Source organism: Pelobates fuscus, chromosome 2, assembly GCF_036172605.1.
Source record: "Pelobates fuscus isolate aPelFus1 chromosome 2, aPelFus1.pri, whole genome shotgun sequence".
NCBI classification, from domain to species: Eukaryota; Metazoa; Chordata; class Amphibia; order Anura; family Pelobatidae; genus Pelobates; species Pelobates fuscus.
This window is the reverse complement of record NC_086318.1, coordinates 379869024-379882239: the sequence shown is the minus strand read 5'-3', so window position 1 is coordinate 379882239 and position 13216 is coordinate 379869024.

The window sequence follows — 13216 nt, the reverse complement described above, 5'->3', positions numbered from 1 at the left end:
CATGGGCTTCATGACATTTGCACAGACGTTATTCGGCATGTGCTAAACTTTTATATAAACCTTTGTACAGACGATATTCGTATGAACTATAACCTTAAACTGAATAAGACACGGACACAGTTAATTCTGTTGGAGTATAAAGTCCACAGCTTTTATTAATTAAATTATTAATTAAATTATCATAAATTAACATAATTTGGGGTCATTGTCCAACTATACATTAACTTACTATACCCCCCACACAGTACCCCTGACAATGACCCCACCAATTGAACAATATATAACAAATAACAATTCACTTGAAACACGGCCTACCAAAGAGGCCCCACATCATATTGTTAACTGTAGGGGTGTACCTCAGACACCCCTACACCCACAGGTTCGTCGCCACCGAAGAGCTAGAACCAACCAGTCCTTAATTCCATCAGGCCTACACCTCGGCCTGTCCAGTCCAAACTCTACGCCAAATTCCAATTTCTACTATGCCCTGTTCCGCCACAGCACATGGCTTAACCTCCTTAAGCGCATGTGCGACCCCCACCACACCTAAACAGGGCCTGCTCAATACCTTCGTGGAACCCAAGGTTCAACAAATCGTTCCCCACATCTGACAGGTGTACACCGTCCCTCCTGAAATACCCAGGTAACATGCCCTCCAACTCTCTGTGACGCACCACTATGCCCCCAGAACGTCTAATGAAAACTGACATCATCTTATTCACCTTACCCCTCGATCGAGCTATTGCAGCCGGGTCCCTGGCGTGCCGCCACGCAAAACGTGGCACCATTTCAGACCACACAACCACCACGCCAGGAACCAGCTCCCTCAGCCGATCTACATCCCTTTTCATCCTTCTCACCAATTCCCTTTGTGGAATCCCACCTAGGTCGTTCCCTCCTCCATGAATCAATACCACATCCGGGACCGACCCTCCAACCACCTTCTGAAACAAGAAATTACACAAACTCTGCCAACTTGCTCCCCTGAAACCAAACCAACATAGAGTCACTCGTTCCAAAGGAAAGCCCAGCTGTGATCCGCTTCTGCGAACTGCGGCCCTCTTCTCCGCCCAGTACACATACGAGTGGCCCAGCAACCAAACTTTCAAACCTGAAAAGAGACAAAGTTAGTGGCAGAAAAAGGCAACGTCCCCATCCCCAGATACTTGCACCCTAGCAATTACACCAACATATCAGGCCTTACATACGAGCGGAATCGCACGGACTCCCACCTCCCAATTTGCTTGATCTTCTCGTCCCCCAGACCTAAACGCGCAGCTTCCGTCGCTGCCCCAATGCGAAAGGAGTGCGTCCCAAATTGACTCGGCTCTAAACCCATTCTCTGCAGACCCATTCGAAAAATCCGCAGAAACTGAAATCTCGACAACGCTGAACCATCGGCGTGTAAAAAGAAACAACTCTTACCTTCTGGCCGCACCTCACAGTACCTTTTGCCACAAGCCACCGGGCAAGCCTCTGATCCTGGCAACTCATACAGTACCACCGCACGGCCCTTGCCGTACACGTCCGTTTTAGACCGGCGCAGCCATATCTGCACCTGATCAATACCCACGACCACGTCCTTGAACATCAAACCGCCGTTCCCCAACTTGTTGGCACTCACCAGCTCACTAATGCGAAAAGCCCCAAAAAACGCCCAGACAAACGCCCCGGAAAATAGTGTCACTTCGAAAGGGGAATTACACAAATCAATCAACACACTTAACAGGTTTTGCAAAACCGAAAATGACTCCGGTCGCCTCGGGTCCGCGAGCTTCTTACCCTTCTTAAAGCCCTTCAAAGCCTGGCGTATTAGAAAATTCTTCGTAATGTCCTCCCACCCGTTGAACTTGAACAAAAACGCCATGGCGGACATGCACCTATCTATCACGGCCGGCGACGCTTGTTTAGCAAACAAGCGACACAGTACCCACAACAGCACGTCCACCCTCTGCCCTTGCGAACTGTCACCCCCTACCTGCTGTACCGCCTCGTCCCATTCTTTCCACACCTTGACATAGCCAGACCACGTGCTCGGCGCAAGAGAATTCTTTATACACTCCCCAAGCATGCGGTCCCGAGCTGCCACATCTCGCCAGGGCAAGCCTGCCCCTGTGCCAAAGCTTCCGGCGCCGCTTCCCGAAATCGTTCCCACTGAAAACGAGAAAGCGCATCAGCTACCACATTCAACATACCAGGGATGTGCCTAGCCCTAAACACCAAATTAGAAGACATACAAAGAAGGACAAAACGCCGCAGCAAACACAAAACAGGGGGGGGGGACGCCGACAAACTATTGATCGCCTGTACGACCGCCATGTTATCTGAGTGAAATATAATATGCTTGTTGGATAACACCCGTCCCCACAAACTCACCGCTACCACTACCGGGAATAGCTCCAGAAACGCCAGATTTTTAATCAGCGAGCTTTGCCTCCAGGCCTCCGGCCATGGCTCAGCGCACCAGTGACCCCCCAGGTAAGCCCCAAAGCCTATGCTACCAGAAGCGTCGGTGTATAAACCAACAACCTCCCCCGATGCCGCCGGCTCTCGAAAAATCACCGTTCCGTTAAAATCCTGCAAGAACCGGTCCCACACCATTAAATCTGCCTTCATATCCGCCGAAACCCTAATGTAATGCGACGGCAGCCGCACCTTACTCGTAGCTTGCGCGAGGCGCCTACAGAAAACCCTTCCCATGGGTATGACCCGGCACGCGAAATTAAGGCTCCCCACCAGCGATTGGAGCCCTCGCAGCGTCACTTTCTTGGCCCTCCCTACCGTGGCCACTAGCTCCCGCAGCCGTGACAATTTGTCCCCCGGTAACCTGCATTCCCATTTACAGGAGTCAATTTCTAAGCCCAAAAAACTAAGGCACGTCGTAGGCCCCACCGTCTTGTCCTCCGCCAAGGGGACCCCTACTTTATGCGCCACCCACTGAAACACGTCCAATATCTGTTTACAGCGGTCCGAATCCCTCGGGCCCACGCAAAGAAAATCATCTAGGTAATGCACCACCGCACCCTCTGCCGATTCCGTCCGCACAACCCACTCCAAGAAGGTACTAAACTTCTCGAAATAGGCGCACGAGATCGAACACCCCATAGGCAGGCACAGATCAACAAAATATTCCCCTTCAAAACAACACCCGAGCAGATGATGGCAGTCCGGGTGTATCGGGAGCAGTCGAAATGCCGCTTCCACATCCACCTTTGCCATCAGTGCACCATGCCCCAGCCTCCGAACCAACTCGACTGCCTTGTCAAATGACGTATAAGAGACGGAGCTAAGAGCCGTGTCGATGTCATCATTCACCGAAGCCCCTTTTGGGTACGATAAATGGTGAATCAACCTGAATTTGCCTGCCTCCTTCTTGGGGACCACGCCCAACGGGGATATTCGCAAATCGGGCAATGGCGGTGCCGAGAACGGCCCTGCCATCCTCCCCAGTTGCACTTCCTTACTTAGCTTGTCCCTCACCACCTCTGGGTGTTCCCGCACTGACTTAAGATTCCCACATAGCGTACCAGGTCCCCTAACTACGTAGGGAATAAAGAACCCTTCCCGAAAACCCCGCCACAAGAAAATAGCATCTTCCCTGTTAACGTATCGCCTTAGCCAAGGCAACATCGCGTCTATTTTCACCGGAGACGCTCCCAACGGGAGCTGCGGTGGCTGCCGCCCCTGCGGGCCCGCTTCCCCCGCCAGACTTACCCTTTTTGAAACAACGGTTGACACCGTGGGACCCCCCGCAGCCGGAGCATTCGTGCCGGAACCTGCAATTATTTCCCCATTTGCAATGCCCTTCGTTGAACATCCAACAGAAACCTTTCTTTTGCCCAGCCGACCCGGCCCCTGAGGCCGTGCCGGCTGCCCCAGGAAAGGGCGCCGCCTTCTGGGCCATCATAAGGCGCATCCATAACGGCAGGTCCATTTGGTCCCACCGCATGCTCGCATTCGCTGCCAGCCGCTGACGAAATTGTTCGTCGTACCTCCACCAAGCCAAACCTCCGTAGGTTCGGTACGCGTCACCTATCCCGTCCAGGTAGCAAAATAGTTCTGAGCAACGCCCCGGCGCCTTCTCCCCGATTACGCTAGCTAGAATGCAGAAGGCCCTCAACCAATTCCCAAAGGTCTTAGGTATCTTGCGATACCTCCGCCTTTTCTCCTCTTCCTCCTTTTTAGCATCCTTCTTATCCTCCTCCTTCAAGTCTAAAAACTCCTCTAGGGGAAGGAGGGAAAATATCTCCACAAACTCACCTTTCCATATCTTCTCCTTCACTTCTATTTTTAAATGACATCCGAGGGGGCCCGCGAAGGACACGTGCACATTCTGCCGCGCCGCATCCGGGACATCACCTACCTCCCGCTCTTCGCCCCCTCCTTCCAACCCAGACAAATCAGCCCCGGCTCCGGACTCACCTCCGCCATGCACGGACAGCTGTGTAACCCCGAGCCCTGTAGCTATGTCCCGGCTACTCTCTCGTGCCCACACCTTCCCGAACTGCGCAGGCGACCCCTCTTTCCCAGACCAAGAATCTAAAAATGTTCTTAAATCATTTAACAACTGTCCTGGGTGTCGTGTGTGTGAGAACTCACCACTCGAACCTCTGGCCGTAACTGGCTGCAGAGGCGCTGTCCTTCCGTCCACCTTTTCAGGCACCGGAGAATCCCGTTGTCGCCGACTCCCATCTGCCTGGACTCGCCTCGAGACCGTAGGGGTATTGCTCCGAGACCTGTAGGGAGAAGGAAATCTGGGTAGTCTGTCCTGAACCTTCCTCACCCGCCTTTCCTCCCTACGTTCCTCCCAATCCTCCTCCGCAACGCTGCGTCTCGCAGGGCGACTGCCCTCACGAGATGATCCCCTCCACCGATCACTGAGCCTCTCTCCCGGCGAACCCGATCTTCTCCGCTGACTCCTCCTCATGCTATCCCTGGAATCACGCCTCCTGCAACATGAGCCTGCTAAGCTGCACCCGCTCCGCGCAGGTGATCCTTCCCTGCTCCCTGAACTCCTTGCTCTGCTCTTCGAAACGCTGCGCCTGACGCCAGAGAAGCGTCGTTCTGCTCTCCACTCACTCACTGATGCCTCCCTGTCATGAAGCTGACCCTGGGAGCGGCCAGATGGGCCCTCCCGCCTACCGCTGATATCCCTAACCAGCTTAACAGTTTGAGCACCCTGTCCCTCAACTGTCAGTGCCGAGCCTGGCCTCTCCTCGGCCGTCTGCCCCATGTCCGATTCATCTCCGCTATCCTGGCAGCCTGCCGTGTGCCCAGACCTACTCGCTTCTTGTGAGGTCCCCTTGTCCCTGCCTCTGTCTCCCTGACCTGCCTCAGCCTGAGACGTCCCTGCCCTCACACTGCTGTCCTGGCCTCCCCCCACAGCTTGAGGGGCCGTCATACATCCGCCATCACCATCACACCCCTGCCCTCCAGCATTCGCACTAGTGGCTGACTCACCGGGACGTGTCCGCTTCGTGCCGCCGCTCACATGACTCCCAGCCGGCCTGGCCTCCGTCCCGGCCGTCTTCCGAGATCCGCCCGGACCGTTCCTCCTGCCAGCCGCGGAACCGCGTGGCTTAGATCCATCCGCCACCATGCGCTGTGCGGCCGTCCTCGCCAGGCCGCTGCCGCGCCCACCGGAGCGAGCCGTGCGCCTGCCTGGCTCTGTTGACCGGGGCTCACCCGGACCGTCGGTCACCCCACTTCCCGCTGAAGGGCTCCTCCGCCGCCGCGCTGCAGGCCCAGCGCCCGGGCTCAAACGCTGAGGTGGTCTCGTCCTCCTTGCCGGTCGACGGGCCGGTACCGCAGGAGCAGGCCCGGCAGTCCCCAACTGCTGATGAAGCCAATCCAGTCCTCTGTCCTTCACCGCTGCCCGAACACCATCCAGAATCTCATCTAGCGACGCCATAATCCTGCAGAAACGACAAAGAAAAAGAACCTCGCCGACCTGACACAATTTACAGGTAAGAAAGGCTCTGATTAAAATGGCCCCTATTCTAAAATGGCTGCTCTTTATACTCCCTGTCTCCGCCCCCAAGCTCCATTAAACTAATCCAACCCCCAAACACTAGCACCTGCCCACTTCCTGGCTCTGTCAAGGCCCACTCCTCCTACTGCGTTGTTCCATGGGCTTCATCACATGCAGTGAACAGCCGATGTCATCCTCAAACACTGCAGTAATCATTAGAGATGACCTGACTCAAATCTGGACAAAATGAACCTGGTCTCTTATGTGATCATAATGCTTTCTTCAGGCCTTCTGATTAATAGGTGAACAAGAGGGACCAGTTTCTATCTGAATATAAAAGAAATACAGACACTTTCATTCTATTGCTTTTACATCATAGGTTTTGTACATAGTGGACCAAATTTCAGAGAAGGTTTTGAGAAGTCCATAACTTTCGATTGCATTGTTCATAAGGTGTAAGTGTTTGTGTGTGTATGTTTGTCAATCTGTACCTATATGTGACATTGTGTGTGTTTCTATGTGTGTGTGTCAGTGCATATGTATTTGTGAATAAACATTTGCCTGCAATTACCAGTATTACGCACAAACACATGGATTAAAATGCCAACACTGCGCACACGCACACTCTCTCTCTCTCTCTCTCTCTCTCTCTCTCTCTCTCTCATTTAAATGCCAACACTACACACAAACAGACCATCAGCGTTATACACAAATATACTAAATGAGGCCTGCATTCAAAGATCTTGCATACACATAGAATTATGCAAAGATGGGTAAATAATAGATCTACAGCTGGCAAAGAATAATGATATTTGTTAAGGGGGGTGCTTAACAGCTAATTGCAATGGGGCCCTAAGGTTTCTAGATGTGCTCCTGCTAAGGAGAGCCTGGTCTAGCAAATATCTGCGTCCAGTAGGGTGACTAAAAATATAAAACTTATGGGCTGTGTTAGTCATTGTTTGTATAATTGTGTGTCAATGTGTATCTATGTAAGTATGTATGTATGGCAATTTATCTACATATAACCAAGCAATCAAACACCAACATTACATGCACACATACATCTGCAATCAAGCATTACATGTTGAGGAAACTTAAGTGTCTGCATGCAGAGGGAGGAGACACTGAATGGCAGTGCTGCATGTTGTGCAGGACTGCCCAAGGAAGCTCCTCTAGCAGGAGGAGTGGCCACTGGAGGTATCCCTAGAATGTAATGTAAACACTGCCTTTTCTCTGAAAAGACAGTGTTTACTGCAAAAAGCCTGAAAAGACTAATTTATACTCACCAGAACAAATACAATAAGCTGTAGTTAGTTGTCTTGGTGACTATAGTGTCCCTTATGGTCAAAATAGACACATTGGAAAATTCTGGCCTACAATTTGCAATTCCTGGTTTAGAGAATATCCCTATTTTGTAAATTCAGGTGTCCCATTTTTACCTAGTGCTGCAATGATAAACATTGCAGTTCCAGAGAACTGCAATGTTTACTACATTGCAGCACTAAGTCTGCCCTCAGTGGCTGTCTACCAGTCAGCCACTGGGGGCGCTTCCGAATCGTAACAAACTTTTGGTCCGTTATCTGAAGCTGGACATCCTTACGCTCTGCATGAGGACCTCCAGCGTCAGATTTTTCCCCATAGGAAAGCATAGATTCAATGCTTTTCTACAGGGAAGTCTAATGCATGCGCAGCATTAGATCCCGCTCATCGTGGGATGGATGAGGGGGCGTAGCTTCGAACTAGCGCCGAGGGACATTGGTGCTGGGATCAATTAAGTAAATAAAGGGATTTTAACCCTTTTTTTTTTTACCGGGGAGGGATCGGTAGTGCCAGGAATACAGCTTTGCATTCCTGGCAGTACAGTATCCCTTTAAATTATGCAAGGGATCTCTTTGTTATGATCTTTTGGTTTATTATTCATGTAAATAAAGCTGCAGGTGCAGCTTGCGTTGGGTTCAAACTGTTTGAAGTCTAACTAGATAGAACACTTGTGAACAAACAGCATGAGAGTATGCGAAAACAAGTGTCAGTTGCCAAAGTAAAGATTTATGAAAGATCTTTGAGAACATATCCGAGTTCCTAGAGAGTCACAGTAACACTGTTATATAAGATATGACTTGCATCCCCTTCAGCTGACATTGATTTCCAATAACCTACTGCATTTCGATCCTGAAAGATCCATCTACACCAGGGATAGGCAACCTTTGGCTCTCCAGATGTTGTGGACTACACCTCCTATGATGCTTTGCCAGCATTATGTGTGTAAGAGCATTATGGGGGATGTAGTCCACAACATCTGGAGAGCCGAAGATTGCCTATCTCTGATCTACACAGTTATAGATCAATACACAAAGAAAGGCAACAGTGTGTGTACCTCTAATTCTTGGTTTTAACCAATTTGTATGAACAAATTCCAATTTTGAGTTAGTTTAGATGCCATTCGTTGAAATTTTCAGTAGTAATGGTGCCCTTTAAAAGCAGGGCAATGCCAGGCCAAGTTACTCAACACTGTGCTCTCAGCCAGAGAACTCCCTGGTGCATTCTGCAACGTGACAAACTGTATTTTCTTAATTTGGAGTCAAGCAAAATTATTTTCAGTAAGAATTAGGCATACCGGTTTACAGCTCACATACACAGGGTTTATTCAATAAACTGGCAGTTGATAATGTATACATTTATTGTAAAGCGCTGCGGAATAAGCTGGTACTATATAAATATCAATAATAATATACATATATACAGGAGTTAGAAAAATAAAGTCGATAATTTTTCCAGTTTATTTATTTATTTATTTCATTTTTTTGCAAAGTATAGTAATTAAGAAACTTTCATTCCTCAGGGTTCTTTTTTAGAAGGACCTAGATTTCCCTAATTTTCCTCTTTTTAAGTGATAACACGTAGAAGGACTTAAATGACCATTCATCCAACTTGTGGAAGTCAGCACCTAAATGTAGTTCCTAAATAGCATCAAAAACTTCCAGGTGAAGCTGGGCTTAGGGTTACAACTCAGGCAACACAGCATTTCTGGATAGGATGCAAAATCTGTAAGCGTTTTGTACAAATACGATATATCCAACAAATCTGTCTTGGCTTGATGGTGCTGGGCTGGGTGGAAATTGTGTTTAAATGTTGGTAATTTTGCAAATTTAAAATCAGGAGAATGTGAATATAGACCATGTGGACTAAATAAGATTATATGCCTAGACTTCAAAGAAGAGTAAATTGGCAAAAATGATTTAGACTCTTAGATGTGACCAAGATACCAATCTCACTGATCTTTAGTTTGAATGGTCTGTAAGACAGTCTAGATATGATTACAGAAAAAAACAAAAACATCCATTATAAGATCTGAACATCCACATCATTCACACAGTCCTTAAGGTTTGATGGCTTTATTTTGCAAATTAATCTCAGTACTGTTTGGCCATCTGTAATGAATGTCATGTTTATAGTTTCACTGTGGGTTATTGTCTAGTGAAGATATGCTTACAGATAGGTTACCTAATCTTTTATGAATAAATAAGTCTTCTTCGTTGCTACTGGCTGCCCCTAAAATGTTTGTTCCATTTTTTCTAAGAAGTGAAATATGCACTATTATTAGATATTAGTTATACTAACTCTGTTATTGCTGTATGTTGAAGAAAATAACTTTTAGGGAGATATATCTCTTTAAACACACGGTTAATATCCTTCATTAAAGAGTCAAGAAATTCTAGAGATGTGCATGGGCAAAAAATTTGGTTAAATTCGGGACTTCCGGAATTTAGTTCGGCACTTCCAAAATTCAGCACTTTGGAAGTTTGGCAATTCGGACATTCGGAAGCATCAGAATGTCCAAATTGCCGAAAGTTGTGCGAATTTACATTCGGAACAAAACGAATTGCACATGTGTAAGAATTCTATTCGTCCATGTAATTTTATATTCGACGATAGATCAAGGGAATGTATAAAAACAGAATCTTGAAGAAGAACATAACGAGATTATACCTTGGTAATTGTGGTATTCTATGCAGCTGACGAGGCACAAAATTGGTAAAGCATCTGTATATTTTCTAGATACAACCACTTTTTGATCAAAACAACCAATTCAGCTGTTTTTGTTCTTCATTTTGCAGAGTAACAAATAGACAGACACATGTTCTCATGACACATTTATAGATATAAACATATTTCCTCCAATGATAAAAGCTCAAAGGGATTTGTATAAAATTAACAACTCCCCGCTTAAGTGATGCTGGAAGAATTGAGGTTTTTAAAAGTGCCCTGTATTATAAATGGTGTCATTGCCTGTTTTTGGTACACTTCTGGGCTTCTGACATTTGGTAGAGGATTTTCTACATAAACCAAACTAATAGATCTCTGCCTCTGCTCCTTCCTCTCCTGGTGGACATGTTAACCCAGCACAAAACAAGTTCTTAAAATTTCACTGGTTTTGGGGCGTTCTTTAGTCTCTTGTAGGTAACTCAAGGCCCACACATTTCAGATTTTCTTCTTATTAGTAAGCTACAAGTTAATGGATAAATAGTTTGTTTGATAAACTAATATTTATTAGAGTAAAATACATTTACTATAGTAAAAAATATATAGAGTGTGTGTGTGTGTGTGTACAACTGTTATTTGAACGTATAACTTACGATTTAAAAAAAACGACTAATAACATCCAGAAAATGAAAGTGTATGTATACCTATACCAAAATGAAGGAAGGGATTATAGTAAAATAGATGTATATTGGAAAAACAAACCCAGTAATTAAATAAAAAAATAATAAATATATATATATATATATATATATATATATATACCGGTGTGTGTGTATATATATATATAAATACAAAAATTCCTTGCACTCTAGCTCCAATGAAGTTTAAAGTCAATAATAGACTATTACTTGCCGGGTGCTCGTTTTCAGGGGATGGTAATACAATCAATGGTCTGGAACTGCACTCACTGTCCTTTAAGTTGAAAAAAGTTTTCTTTATTTCATAAATACAAAAATCAACGTTTCGGTCCGCACAGGGACCTTCCTCAGGATAGACTGAGGAAGGTCCCTGTGCGGACTGAAGCGTCGATTTTTGTATTTATGAAATAAAGAAAACTTTTTTCAACTTAAAGGACCGTGAGTGCAGTTCCAGACCATTGATTTTAAATATATATATATATATATATATATAAACTAGATAATAATTGTAATGTTTCAAAAATGTCCATGTACTTTGCAAATTGGTTATTTAATGTGACTTGAACAATTTGAGTAAAAACATGTGAGATGTTAAAATGTTAGATGTCTTTAAGATTCGCTTTAAATATTATGTTTTTGTGCGCTCTGTATATACATTAAAGAAACAGTAGCACTCATGATGTTTTGAGCTAGTCTGGTAGACAACAAAGCTGCCGAACTGCAGCCAGACCACTCTGCATAAGAAATCATTTCCAGCTGTCATGGTTAAATTATGCTTGTCATGAAATCTTAATAAAAACTACGCTCATAAGATTCTATTTCCTTTTTTGGAGTCTGCCTCATAGCCATTTAAAAGCAGAAACACTGGATATATTCCTACAGTTTTATGCCAAGTACGCCTGTGTTTTATCAGCTCAAGAAATGCCAGTTAGCCCCCCACCACCACTCATTTAGGAGAGAAACTTTCTGTAAATATTATTACATATATATTATTACCGGTATATCGGGATTATTTACTAAAGTGAGAATTTAAAGTGGGTTTCACATGTAAGTCCAGAGCAGCTCAACTGGTATCAGCAAATTTTCTACTTTGGTTATTTTGATCTTAAATTTTAACTTCACTTTTGATTCTTGCTTAAGTGAATAAACATGTGTTTAAATAATCAACTGCATGTATAAAATATTATCATTTTTAGTTTATTTAAAGTTGTTCTGTCAACGTCGGGTAACTTTGCCGAATTTGCAAACGCCTCCGACGGTGGCCGGGAGGTAAAATTTAAAAAGTTCTAATATCCTCTGTTTTTGTTGCAATACATTAACTTGGCTCTCCCTAAGTTCAAAGGGGTAATCCAGACATGGACCCCATGCTCACTGTGCCTAGAGTTTATCCGCTACACTTCACTGACAAGGCCCAAGGAAGGTTGAAACAAACGCCTGGGGTTGCTGTATCTCTCGTGCAGAGAACTTGATCAGACTGACATGCATTGGAACTAGTTCTCTCTGTAATGGCACAAGTGAGCAAAAACTATTTTGAGACCTGAGTAGGGATTTACTGAAGGGCAAGTTACTGAGTTTTTGTCCGTTCTCATATTCTCTGTTTTGGGTGAAAATACTTACCTGAACCTGTACCTTGCAGGTATGTGTAAACAGGGGGTGAGGTTCTGATTTATTTTTAAATATTTTCAACATGAAAATACAAATTCAGATTATTTAAAGGGACACTCCACACATTTAAAACACTTTTGCTTTCTGGAGTGCTTTTATGTGTGAAGGGTGTGTCCTCTTTTTCTCATTTTACTAAAACTGCAGATTTCAATAGAAATACTTTTATAAATGAACCTAAGAAAAAGTGTATTCACAAACTCAACAAATTTTTTTTTTTACATTTCGACCCTGTGTCTTTTTTTATCAAGATTGGACTCAAGGAGGGTCGAAATGTTAATTTGTTTTGTTGAGTTTGTGAATACACTTTTTTTTTAGAAATCCTATAAGTGCTCCTTCTTTGACCTTTATATTTTTGTGCTCGGAAGTACCCAGTTAGTTTTGTTTATATAGTTGTTTATGTTTTATACACATAAATACACTACATAGACAAAAGTATTGGGACACGCCTCGTGTGTTTCAATCAGACCATTGCCATAGGTGTATAAATTCAAGCACTTAGCCATACAGTCTGCATTTACAAACATTTCTGAAAAAATTGGGTCGTTCTGAAGAGCTCAGTAAAATTAAACATGGTGCTGTGAGAGGATGCCACCTTTGCAATAAGTTAGTGAAATTTCATCCCATCCTGTTATATATTCCATGGTCAACTGCAAGTGGTATTATTGAAAAGGCAGCAACTCAACTGTCAAACTGATGTCACTGTTTGTTTTGGTGTGACTGACGGTTGGTTTCAGCAGGAAACACAAAGAGTTATAGGAAGAGGACTTGATGGGGAACTGTGTATAGCCTCACTGCGAGCCTAGTTGAGTATGAATACCTCTGTCCAGCTGTAATAAAGGTGTTCTGTTTAACCCATACATGTAGTCTCGACTCATGGTGTGGGGTAGCGGCTATAGGTCAT